This window comes from Dendrobates tinctorius, unplaced genomic scaffold, assembly GCF_039654945.1.
Source record: "Dendrobates tinctorius isolate UK_male_01 unplaced genomic scaffold, ASM3965494v1 ptg000203l, whole genome shotgun sequence".
Lineage (NCBI taxonomy): Eukaryota > Metazoa > Chordata > Amphibia > Anura > Dendrobatidae > Dendrobates > Dendrobates tinctorius.
Genome location: NW_027361870.1, coordinates 3,598,940 through 3,612,234, shown reverse-complemented (window position 1 = coordinate 3,612,234; position 13,295 = coordinate 3,598,940).

Here is a 13,295-nt window from a genome sequence, read left to right as displayed (position 1 = left end):
AAAAAATATGATTTATTTTATTTGTATGGCTCTACGTTATAAACTTCTGTGAAGCACTTGGGGGTTCAAAGTGCTCACCACACATCTAGTTAAGTTCCTTGGGGGGTCTAGTTTCCAAAATGGGGTCACTTGTCAGGATTTCCACAGTTTAGGCACATCAGGAGCTCTCCAAATGCGACATGACACCCACAGACCATTCCATCAGAGTCTGCATTCCAAAACGCCACTACTTCCCTTCTGAGCCCCGACGTGTGCCCAAACAGTAGTTTTCTCCCACATATGGGGTATCCGCGTACTCAGGACAAATTGCACAACAACTTTTGGGGTCCTGTTTCCCTTGGGAAAATAAAAATTGTGGGTGAAAAAATCATTTTTGTGGAAAAAATATGATTTTTTAATTTTACTGCTGTACGTTATAAACTTATGTGAAGCCCTTGGGGGTTCAAAGTTCTCACCACACATCTAGATAAGTTCCTTGGGGGGTCTAGTTTCCAAAATGGTGTCATTTGTGGGGGTTTCCACTGTTTAAGCACATCAGGAGCTTTACAAACGTGACATGGCGCCCGATCCCAATCCCAGCCAATGTTGCGTTGAAAAAGTCAAACGGCGTTCGTTCCCATCCGAGCTCTGCCATGCGCCGAAACAGTGGTCCCACCCATATATTAGGTATCAGCGTACTCAGAGCAAATTGCACAATAATTTTTGCAGTCCAATTTCTCCTGTTACCCTTGGTAAAATAAAAAAAATTGGACCTGAAGTAATTTTTTTGTGAAAAAATATTAAATGTTCATTTTTTTAAACATCCAAAAAATTCCTGTGAAGCACCTGAAGGGTTAATACACTTCTTGAATGTGGTTTTGAGCACCTTGAGGGGTGAAGTTTTTAGAATGGTGTCACTTTTGGGTTTTTGCTATCATATAGACCCCTCAAAATCACTTCAAATGTGATGTGGTCCCTAAAAATAAAATGGTGTTGTAAAAATGAGAAATCGCTGGTCAACTTTTAATCCTTATAACTTCCTAACAAAAAAATTTGGTTCCAAAATTGTGCTGATGTAACATGAAGTACAATATGTCACATGAAAACTGTCATGATCCCAGTGCAGGTTTTTGAGCTGCACACCGGGGGTTAATGTCTGGAGCTCTGTGCAGGTTTTGACCTGCACACTTGGGGTTAATGATTGTGGCCTCTTTCTGGTTCTGGGAGAGCTTCATAAACCCCTGGGTAGCTTCAATCCCTGCCAGTTATACATTTGTATGGATACACCTAAATAAAATGGGAATGGTTGGTGATATCAACTTCCTGTTTGTGGCACATTAGTATATGGGAGCAGGGAAACTTTTCAAGATGGGTGGAGACCATGATGGCCATTTTGAAGTTGGCCATTTTGGATCCAACTTTATTTTTTTCATTGCGAAAAGGGTCATGTGACACATCAAAATCAAACTTATTGAGAATTTCACAAGAAAAACAATAGTGTGCTTGGTTTTAACGTAACTTTATTCTTTCTTGAGTTATTTACAAGTTTATGACCACTTATAAAATGTGTTCAAAGTGCTGCCCATTGTGTTGGATTGTCAATGCAACCCTCTTCTCCCACTCTTGACACACTGATAGCAACACCACAGAAGAAATGCTAGCACAGGCTTCCAGTATCCGTTGTTTCAGATGCTGCACATCTCGTATCTTCACAGCATAGACAATTGCCTTCAGATGACCCCAAAGATAAAAGTCTAAGAGGGTCAGATTGGGAGACCTTGGTGGCCATTCAACTGGAAAAAATCACTAATTCATGGAGATTGGTAAAAACTTAGTGTACATAAAAATCCCCTTAAAAAACACAATTTTATTAATGATCATAAAACACACCTTCCCAGTGACGTTGAAAAAATGTCAAAAATTAGACCTAGTATAAGGTGCTGCATAGCCCTACATTAAGGCCTGACTGATACCTTCCTATCCGTGGAGGTTGGCACCCTAATAGTACGATATTGGCGCCCCCACTCAACGAGGACTATCCCTCGCTTCCCTAGTGATCCCTAATATCACAGAGGGGAAAACAATTTCCAGGATAGAACAGTAATGAAAAAATCAGAATGCCCTAGGACTTATGCAGACCAAACAGATAATACAGCAAAACGCGTTTCCCCGCCGTAGCGGTTCATCAGGAGGAATAGTCCTATCAGAGATATTGTTGCTGCTTCATGCCTGATACCACAATAATGATGGCCATCATTTCCCCCCTTCCATATGCTATTATGCCACAAACAGGAAGTTGATATTGTTAGGGTTGCGGATTGCACTAAATATAAAATATAATAAAGTGCGATCGCAACCCGGAGTCCACCGTGCAGAGATGACAAACTGCTGCTCGGTAATGGCGGACGTTATATGGCGGTACAATGGAGGAACACACAGGGTTAACCCACCTAGTGTGTACAGAGACTGACTCTGTTACCTCACAGAGCCGCCCGACCTCCAAACACAAATGCCGCAGCCTGTTTATGCTCACAGAACTCAGCAATGTGAGCACTGGTGTATAGACACAGGACTCTACCCCTGAGACACTGGGTTAGAGTACCTCTAGTCACACTAGTGCTCAGCACTGCAACAGTGATGCCAAAAAGAAACAAATTAAATTAACAAAAGCACACTATGTGCGAACTGCACCGCTCTGGCAGACGCCACTAACCACCCGGAACAATGGAGGAAAGCGCTAGACTGGCGCATGGCGTCGCACTGGCGGATGCAGCCGCTTAATGCGGTACTGAAGGTGCCCAGCTCAGGACGGCATCATATGATGCTGAGTGAGGTGCTGAGATATGGAAGCACTGTGGAGCAGACTAAGCCACTAGTAGGCGCTGATTCTAACTCTATAGCCCTATACCATATGTATCCAAGGGAGGGGAGTCATAATGAGTCAGTCACCAGATACATGCATCCATCATCACTCACACAATATACAATAAGAGTCTATACTAGCGCATGGCCGAGCGGCCATGCGGCTTTTATAGTGGCGTCCTTCCGGGACCTTCCCAGTAGTGGACCAATCTGAGCAGGAACGGGACCTGCGCATGTGACCTCCGGCCTCCAATGAGAGGTCGTCCCATGGGCATGCTCAGTATTCAAAAGACAGGACTTAGTCCCAGAAGCGATTACTTTCTGCTGACTCAAGGATGGAGTTATAGCAGAGCCAGAAGAAGCAAGCAGGTGCCTAGCATCAGCCTGGGCAAGATGTCTGGACCGACGTCTTTGCTGAGCAGGAATCTCTGAGGCTGCAGAGGAATGGGAGACCACAGAGGACATAGCTCGAGATTCACCCCTGTGCAGTGGGGGAAACGTCATATCTAACATTACCCCTCCTCCTAGGGCCCTCTGCGCCTTGATATGCTCAAAGACTACAGAGGAGCATGAATATTCTCCACAGGCTCCCAGGTCCTATCCTCTGGGCCATGACCCTTCCAGTCCACCAGATAATATTTTTTGCCCTGTACCACCTTACACCCCACGATGGCATTCACCTCGTACTCATCCGAGGACAAGCTTGATGTCCCGGTAGATGACTCCGAAAACCGGGACATGTGAACGGGCTTAAGGAGGGACACATGGAAGGTGTCAGTGATACCCAGGTGTGGAGGAAGGGCCAGATGGTAAACCACAGGGTTAACCTGCTCCAGGACCTTGAAAGGACCTATAAAGCGAGCCTCCAACTTAGTGGACTCAATCTGCAGCCTGATGTTATGAGCGGAGAGCCAAACCAAGTCGCTGGGAACAAAAGTGGGAGCGGGGCACCGGTGTGCATCAGTGGAAGACCTCATTCTCTCTTTGGAGGCCTGGATGGCATCCTGAGTGCGGTCTCAAATGGCACGTGCCTCCACCGCCCAGTCTGCCACCCTAGAGTCGATGGACGATACGGGCATGGGCACAGGAACGCGCGGATGCTGGCTGTAATTAAGGAGGAATGGGGGCTGACCGGTGGAGTCGGCCACAGCGTTGTTCAAAGCGAACTCCACCCACAGCAGCAAGGATGCCCAGTTTTCCTGCCTGACTGAGACAAAATGTCACCGATATGTGACCAGGGTCTGGTTGGCCCTCTCTACCAACCCGTTCGTCTCGGGATGATAGGCCGAGGAGAGATTTAGCTCAATGCTGAGCAGGGTACAGAGCTCTCTCCAGAACCGAGACACAAACTGAGGACCTCGGTCGCTGACAATCTTGTCCGGCATACCGTGCAGGTGGAAAACGTGCTTAATGAACAGCACTGCAAGGCCCCGTGCAGAAGGTAACTGAGAACGTGGTATCAGGTGCACCATCTTGAAGAAATGGTCGGTGACAACCCAAATGACGGTGCTGCCCCTGGACTTGGGCAGTCCCACCACAAAGTCCATATCGAGCATCTCCCAGGGCCTGTCCGCTACCGGCAGGGGGTAAAGTAGCCCAGCGGGCTGCTGCTGAGGGGACTTTTTCTGGGCGCAAGAGACGCACGCCTGAATATAGTCCCTGACATCATGGACCATATGTGGCCACCAGTACGTCCTCGCCAGAAGCTCAGAGGTCCGTTTTGTCCCAAAATGTCCACCCACCCTGGATGAGTGAGCCCAAGAGAGGACCTCCGGTCGCAGACGGGCAGGGACAAATGTCTTGCCCGGAGGGACTGACTCAAGGGCGACCGGAGCCACGGTCCTCAGGCTCTTGGATGGGACAATCCTCCGATGATACCATGGAGCGAGAAAGAGCATCGGCATGGACGTTCTTCTCCCCTGAGAGAAAATGTAGGGTAAAGTGGAACCAGGAGAAGAACAGGGACCATCTGGCATGGCGAGAGTTCAGCCGCTGGGCCGTATGCAAATACACCAAGTTCTTGTGGTCGGTGAACACCTGGAAAGGGTGGCTCCAGGAGGTGTCTCCACTCTGAAAAAGCCAACTTCATTGGTAGCAACTCCCTGTCCCCAATGGAATAATTCCTCTCCGCCAGTGTGAAGGTCTTGGAGAAAAAGAAGCTTGGCTGCTTCCGACCTTGCGCATCCTTCTGAAAAAGGACCGGCTCAACACCAACGGAAGAGGCATCCACCTCCAGTATGAAGGGCTTATGTACATCGGGGCGATGTAGAATGGGAGCACTAGCGAAATGGGACTTAATGGAGGAGAAGGCCTCGGAGACCTGCACAAACCACAACTTGGGATTTGCGCCCTTCTTGGTGAGGGCCACCAAGGGGGCTACCAATTTGAGAAGTGGGGGATGAATTGGCGATAGTAGTTTATGAACTCCATAAAGCACTGCACCGCTTTGAGAGAATGGGGCTTCTGCCAATCCATCACTGCCCGAAAGTTGCCAGGTTCCATAGCCAATCCCTGGGCGAAGATGATATAGCCCAAGAAAGGGAACGACTCCTGCTCAAACACACACTTCTCCAAGTTGGCATAGAGGGAGTTTGCTCGCAGGAGGTCGAAAACTTTGCGAACATCTCTCCGGTGGTAGTCAATATCTGGAAAGTAGATGAGAATATCATCCAGATAGACTACTTCCGAGGTGGTAAGCATATCCCGGAAGATATCGTTCACAAAGTCTTGGAAGACGGCTGGGGCATTACAGAGCCCGAAGGGCATCACCAGGTATTCATAGTGCCTGTCCCTGGTGTTAAATGCTGTTGTGATGGCTCCTGGAGTGTACCCTCTGGGCTGTGGCACCAACCCTCCCAGGGCGAGCTGACCTAGTGAAGACCACCCCCTTTACAGGGAGGGTCAGGGGCAAGCCCCAGGGGGTGAGGTACCACGACTGCTGGCACCAGGCGGCAGGCTCACAGGAGACACGAGTGGGTGAGTGTGTCTGCAGGAACATGTAAAGCGTGGACACGGGAACACGTGGTATACAGAGACTTCGTACGTCCAGGCATAAGTGAAGCAGGATGCGTGCAAGGAGCATGTCAGAGCACTGAGTCAGGCAGCTGGTGTGCCAGGAAGTGTAGCAGAGTACAGGAGCAGGGTGTGTGCCAGAGGGCACAGCTGAGCATAAGGCAGAGTGCCGGATTGGAACGTGTTCCAGGAGGCACAACTGAGTAAGAGGCAGAGTACAGGATCAGAGAGTGTGCCAGGAGGCACAACTGAGTATGAGACAAGGCACAGGGTCCGAGTGTGTGCCAGGAGGCACAACTGAGTATAAGACAGAGCACAGGATCAGAGTGTGTGCCAGGAGGCACAGCTGAGTGTAAGAAAGAGCACAAGAACAGAGTGTGTGCCAGGAGGCACAACTGAGTACAAGACAGAGCACAGGATCCGAGTATGTGCCAGGAGGCACAGCAGAGTGTAAGACAGAGCACAGGATCAGAGTGTGGGCCAGGAGGCACAACTGAGTGTAAGATGGAGCACAGGATCAGAGTGTGTGCCAGGAGGCACAACAGAGTACAAGGCAGAGTGCAGGTTCAGAGCGTGTGCCAAGAGGCACCACCGAGTACAAGGCAGAGTGCAGGTTCAGAGTGTGTGCCAAGAGGCACAACAGAGTGCAAGGCAGAGGACCTGAATACAGTGCACAGCCAGGCAGGGACATGGCAGACCAAGCCAGGAAGCACAACAATAATCAGGCACCTCCCCTAGGAAGAGGTAGCCTGATATAGCACATGATCACGAGAGCTTCCGGGTCAAGTCCTCCAGTACCATAGAGAGGACTGACCTGGGGACCGAACTGAGAAAAGCACGCAAGCTCAGACATAACATGGAGGAGACAGGAACCTAGGTATGAGAGATGCGCGTGCGCACCCGGCGGGACCCCCGGAGTGACCGCGGCTCCGGAAGAGATGACGTTGGGACCGAGGTCCCACCCCCAGGTGAGCGCGGCGTGACAGCTGTCTTCCATTTGTCTCCCTCGCGGATGTGAATCAGGTTGTAAGCACCCTGCAGATCGAGTTTGGTAAACACTCTCGCTCTCCGTAGCCTATCAAACAGCTCTGATATCAGGGGCTTCTTAACGGTGATAGTGTTAAGAACCCTGTAATCGATGCAGGGACGTAGTTCTCCGTTCTTCTTCTGGACGAAGAAGAATCCCGCCCCAGCAGGTGACACCGACTTCCTTATGAAACCCCTTGCCAGATTCTCCCTGATATATTGAGACATGAGACATGGCCTCTGTCTCTGGGAGAGAAAGGGGATAGACTCGACTCCGAGGAGGCTCAGCACCAGGCAAGAGGTCAATGGGACAGTCATAGAGGCGATGGGGTGGAAGAGTCTCTGCCGCTCTTTTGGAGAACACGTCTGCATACTGTTGATAGTGTTTGGGGAGAGAGGAAATATCTGTGGGGACTTCAGTGGAGTCTCTGCTGCACTTTTGGAGTACACATCTGCATACTGTTGATAGTGTTTGGGGAGAGAGGAAAAATCTGCAGGGACTTCAGTGGAAGCAACCTGAATGCACTCCCTCTGACATCTACCCTCACAAGCTTTACCCCAACCGAGAATCCTCCCCGAGGACCACTCTATATGGGGAGAGTGGAACCGTAACCAGAGGACCTGATCGTTACCCTCGGGCATGACGAGGAGGGATATCATCTCCTGATGAGACGGAAGCACCGAGAGTACCAACGGGGTGGTCTGGTGGGTAATTTGATAGGGTAGAGTCACGCCATTCACCACCCTGACAGTGACTGGCTTGGCCATCATAACCAAGGGTATTGCGTGTTGTTGAGCGAAAGCTGAAGACATGAAATTGCCTTCTGCTCCGGAGTCCGTGCAAACCTCCACTGCCAGAGTAGAAGAACCAGTCTCAAGCGTTCCTTTAAAGGTCAGCTTGGAGGAAAACGCCGCAGATTCTAGAGAACCCCCTCCTATGACCACTAGAGGTGAGCATTTTCCCGACCGCTGTGGGCACCGGTTGGCAAGGTGACCAGACTGCCGGCAAACAGGACAGACCACAGGTAATCAGGCATACTGGGACCTGGATCCCGCACGAGAAGACCCCATGGCCCCCTGAGGCTTGGAAGCCCGATCAGGAATTCCCAGAGGTTTGGCAAAGCTAGGTGCCAACCTAAACCTCTGCCTACAATGGGACCGTTCCAACCTTCGCTTGGTAAAGCGAAGGTCAATATGGGTGGAGACAGTAATGAGCTCCTACAGTGTGGCGGGAACCTCCCTGGTGGCCAGGGCGTCCTTTACATGGTCAGCCAAACCTCTGCAGAACGCCAGTATGAGGAGCTTATCTGGCCACTCTAACTCAGAGGCCAGCGTCCTGAACTGGATGGCGAAGTGGCTGACCAAGGACGAGCCCTGTAATAATGCCAGCAGCTGGAGCGTGGTGTCATGGGTGATTTGAGGTCCCAAGAAGACCTGCTTTAGAGTGGCCAAGAACAGAGTGGCACTCTGCACCACATTATCACCACGCTCCCACAGCGGTGTGGCCCACTCCAAAGCCCTGCCCGACAAGAGGGAAATGATAAATCGCACCTTAGCCCGCTCAGAGGGGAATCGTGCAGCCAGCAAGTCTAGCTGTATAGCGTACTGGCTCACGAAACCCCTACATGATACACTATCGCCCGAAAACTTCTCGGGCAGAGGAAGGTGGGACAAAGTTGGGACAGAGATGGCAGTGGACACATGGGAGACAGCCTCAGTGGCTGCCTGCAGCGCGACCGCGGTAACATCCGCAGCTGAGGCTGGACGCTCAAGGGCCACCAACCTGCCTTCCAGCTGCCGGATGCACGCAAGAAGTCGCTGCTCGTCCGCCATTAGAGCCAGACTCTGGTGCTAGTATACTGTTAAGGTTGCGGATCGCACTAAATATAAAATATAATAAAGTGTGATCGCAACCCGGAGTCCACCGTGCAAAGATAACAAACTGCTGCTCGGTAATGGCGGACGTTATATGGCGGTACAATAGAGGAACACACGGGGTTAACCCACCTAGTGTGTACAGAGGCAGACTCTGTTATCTCACAGAGCGACCCGACTGCCAAACACAAATGCCGCAGCCTGTTTATGCTCACAGAGCTCGGCAATGTGAGCACTGGTGTATAGACACAAGACTCTACCCCTGAGACACTGGGTTAGAGTCCCTCTAGTCACACTGTCATGGTGTATTCTGAATGCTGAGCAGGCGGTGTAGGGGTTAATTGGTAGAGCCTCCTTCTGGGTCTGGGGAGGGTTTTTATAGCTTCAGGTGAGGACCCTCCCCTGTCGTTTATACTCCTAGTTTGAGTGTGCCCGACCCTGCTACGTTTGTTGTTATGAATGAGTCACCGTAGGAGGCAAAAACAGAAATGCTAGCTAAGTCCAGAAAACCAGAGAAGTTGGCAGCTATCGGATTGCAGACCCCTGAACCTATCAACACAACTAGCAGTAGCCGTGGGGGTTCCTACGATGCCCTAGACCCCTCGATCACAGCTGGAGAATTAAATAGGCCTAAAGAAAGAAAGGGGAAATCTAAACTGCCCCAGAGCAGACCCCAAAGCAATAGGCAGTCCCCAACATATAATGACGGTGAAGCAAGATGAAAACACTAACACAGACAGAAAAATAGACTGAGCAAAGACGGGGCCCAAGCTAACTAGATAGAAAAGGACAGGAAGGCTGCTGTCTGCAATCCATGAAAAACCCTATGAAAATAAGAGCCAACAAACTGACAGTGAAAAAGGCCCTGAAGATGCTAAGCTTCAAAAAAGCTATGTCAGTACTCAGGAATATTCTGAAGACAGAGCTACAGGCAAAAGGAGATTCAGCTCACCCCAGCAGTGAATGGCAGAATACAGAAAAGCAAGGAAAACAACAACCAAACACAAATGCTAACAGGCAAAGCAGAAAACTTAGCTTTAGAGGAGCAGGAATCAGACTGGTGTCCTAGAGGTCCACAGAGAAATCACCCGCAGGGCAGAATGGCGTCAGCAGCCTTATATCCAGTCCGTGACTCCACTCAGCCAGTCATCCTCATTAGGCTCAGGTGCCTGATAATCAGGCTCATTACCTTCCTTTATCAGAATAGGGAGTTCACAGACCTCAGTGACGAAGGGGAAAATGAACTCACAACAGTTTGTGCTCTCGCCTGTCCTGGTATGATTGTTTGGTGTATGATCTGGCTTGGCTTCGGTTTACGTCTCTTGGATTCTGATTTTGCACTTGTGTGTCCGTCCCTTTTGCCCGACTCTGAGTTTTCTACCATCTCTGAAAGCAGGACGCTAAGCCCCGCCCCCTTGCAGTCACATGACCGTAGGTCCTGTGCCTGCTTGCTAAAGCTTCAGTGTTCAGGTCCTGTGCATCTGTACTTTCCAGCTATTCCAGTCCCCGGGGCCCCTACAGTACAGGTGAGTCCCTGCTCAGCGGAGGCTGCATGCCGGCGCTGTCAGGAACCTGATACACACTAGTGCTCGGCACCACAACAGTGGTGCCAAAAAGAAACAAATTAAATCAACAAAAGAGCACTATTTGTGAACTGCACCACTCTGGCGGATGCCACTAACCACCCAGAACAATGGAGGAAAGCGCTAGACTGGCGAACGGCGTCGCACTGGCGGATGCAGCCGCTTAATGCAGTACTGAAGGTGCCCAGCTCAGGACGGCACCATATGGTGCTGAGTGAGGTGCTGAGATATGGAAGCACTGTGGTGCAGACTAAGCCACTAGTAGGCGCTGACTCTAACTCTATAGCCCTATACCATACGTATCCAAGGGAGGGGTGTTATGAATTAGTCACCGGAGGAGGAAAAAACAAAAATGCAAGCTAAGTCCAGAAAACCGGAGAGGTTGGTAGCTAGCGGATTGCAGACCCCTGATCCTATTCACAACAACTAACAGTAGCCGTGGAGCGTTCCTACGGTGGTCCTAGACACCTCTTCACAGCCGGAGAACTAAATAAGCCTAAAGAAAGAAAGGGGAAATCTAAACTGCCCCAGAGCAGACCCCAAAGCAATAGACAGCCCTCAACATGTATTGTCGGTGAAAACAGATGAAAACACAAACACAGACAGAAAGACAGGCAGAGCAAACGATGGGGCTCAACTAACTAGATAGGAAAGGACAGAAAAGATGCTGGCTGCAATCCGCAAAAACCCTACCAAAAATGTCCCAACACATCTGATAGGAAAAACGGCCCTGAAGTCACTAGACTTCAAAATCCCTATATTAGCACTCCGATATATTCTGAAGACAGAGCAAAAGAGATTTAACCGATCAGGGACAAAAATGGAAATTCAGCAGAGCCCCAGCCAGGGCTGGCAGAACACAAAACTAAGCAAATCAGACAAAATCTCATGGAACAATAACAGAGCAAAACTTAGCTTTAGAAGACAGGAACTGAACTGGAGGCCAGAGCTCAGAGCAGAGAAATCACCAGCAACCCTACAGGGCGTCGGCTGCCTTATATCCACTCAGAGATTCCGGATGTCCAATCGCAATCCAACTGTTCAGGTGACAGGTTTCTCCCATCCAAATCAGTTTCACCACCTCCTTTCACTAGCAGAGGGAGTTCATGGGACATCAAAGGTGAATGAGAAAATGAGCTCACAACAGAGGGGAGTCATAATGAGTCAGTCACCAGATATATGCATCCATCATCACTCACACAATATACAATAAGAGTCTATACTAGCGCATGGCCGAGCGGTCATGCGGCTCTTTTATAGTGGCGTCCTTCCGGGACCTTCCCAGTAGTGGACCAATCTGAGCAGGCACGGGACCTGCGCATGTGACCTCCGGCCTCCAATGAGAGGTCGTCCCATGGGCATGCTCAGTACCCAAAAGACAGGACTTAGTCCCAGAAGCGATTACTTTCTGCTGATTCAAGGATGGAGTTATAGCAGAGCCAGAAGAAGCAAGCAGGCGCCTAGCATCAGCCTGGGCAAGGCGTCTGGACCGACGTCTTTGCTGAGCAGGAATCTCTGAGGCTGCAGAGGAATGGGAGACCACCGAGGACATAGCTCGAGTTTCCCCCTGCGCAGTGCTGGAAACTCGACACCTAACAGATATCACCAACCATTCCCTTTTCATTTAGGTGTATCCATATCAATGGCCCAGCCTGTATATGTGTTCTATGTATATATACATAAGTGTGTGCACTCTTTGTATTTACTTGTACATATATATGATTGTGCTATTGTCACTCTGTGACGGTCTTCAGTACGGAAGAGGGGCCTCAATCTGTCCCTGGAGCTGGGATGCTAACTCTCCCTGTCACGGGGGTACTCTTAAAGGTAGAGAGGCCCGAATATCTGACCTTACTATGCTCCTGTAAAAACAATAATCTGTCCCTTTCCCCACCCCATGAGGCATGGGACAGAAATGAAAGGTAAACCAGACACAAGGACAAGACAGGGATAGCAGAAAAACTTTATCATACAAAAGCACTAACCAACTATAGGGAGGAGAAAAGGGGCAGGGAGGAATAAACTAAATGGGAAAAGGAACCAAGAGATAAACACCCACATAAAATACCAAGCTACAGAATATCACATCCCCAAATTTCAACTACTTAGCTTTAGCACACAGCACAGGAAGATGAATCTCTAATAGCAACAACAAACTTCTATTCAGCACAGAGTCTCCTAAGAGCCAGAAATCAGAGCTTTTAGTGGCAGTACAGGAAGGTCTGGCCGGTTTTATAGGAAGGGTTATCAACCAGATCAGAAGCAGCTGAAATGGAGCTGCATGTTTCTGACCAACATAGAACGGGTCGCTATCCTCTTCAGCACCAAAGGAAACCAAATTCATTTAATATGGGATCCAAATACACAGGCTAAATGGAGATTAACTGTGAGCATCAACAAATGTCAATGGTGGTTGTTTACACACCTCAACATTGAAACTGTAACCCCAAGAAGGGAAAGTCATGAATTATGAAAATCACAGGATCGATAGATGTTATTAATATGCAAATGATGTAAAAAAAGGACCTTTTTTTCAAAATATCTCAGTTCATTCTGTAATGTATACGAGTGCAGAAATCCCAGAACTTACACATATTGGCTACTATCATTGAGGTTATTAATTATTGAGGAATGGTCGGCCACTTTGCATGCACTTGGGCAAATCATCAAGATCTGCTGCTGGTAGCTCCTTTTGCAATTTCTGACCAATGATGTCCAAAATGTGCTAGATGGAGAACAAGTTTGGAAACACTGCAGGTGATGGTTGTACATTTAGACAACACAGGCTGCTTACAATAGCACAAGCAACATCCTGCCTAGCATTGTTATAACCTTCCCAAGGGATCATCACACAGGTCCTACTTCCAGAATTATTGTGTGGGAGGAATATTATACAGTAGCTGGAACCCTCAAGTGATATGACCGTTTCTCCAAAGTGCCCAAGAAGCCGTTTTCAAC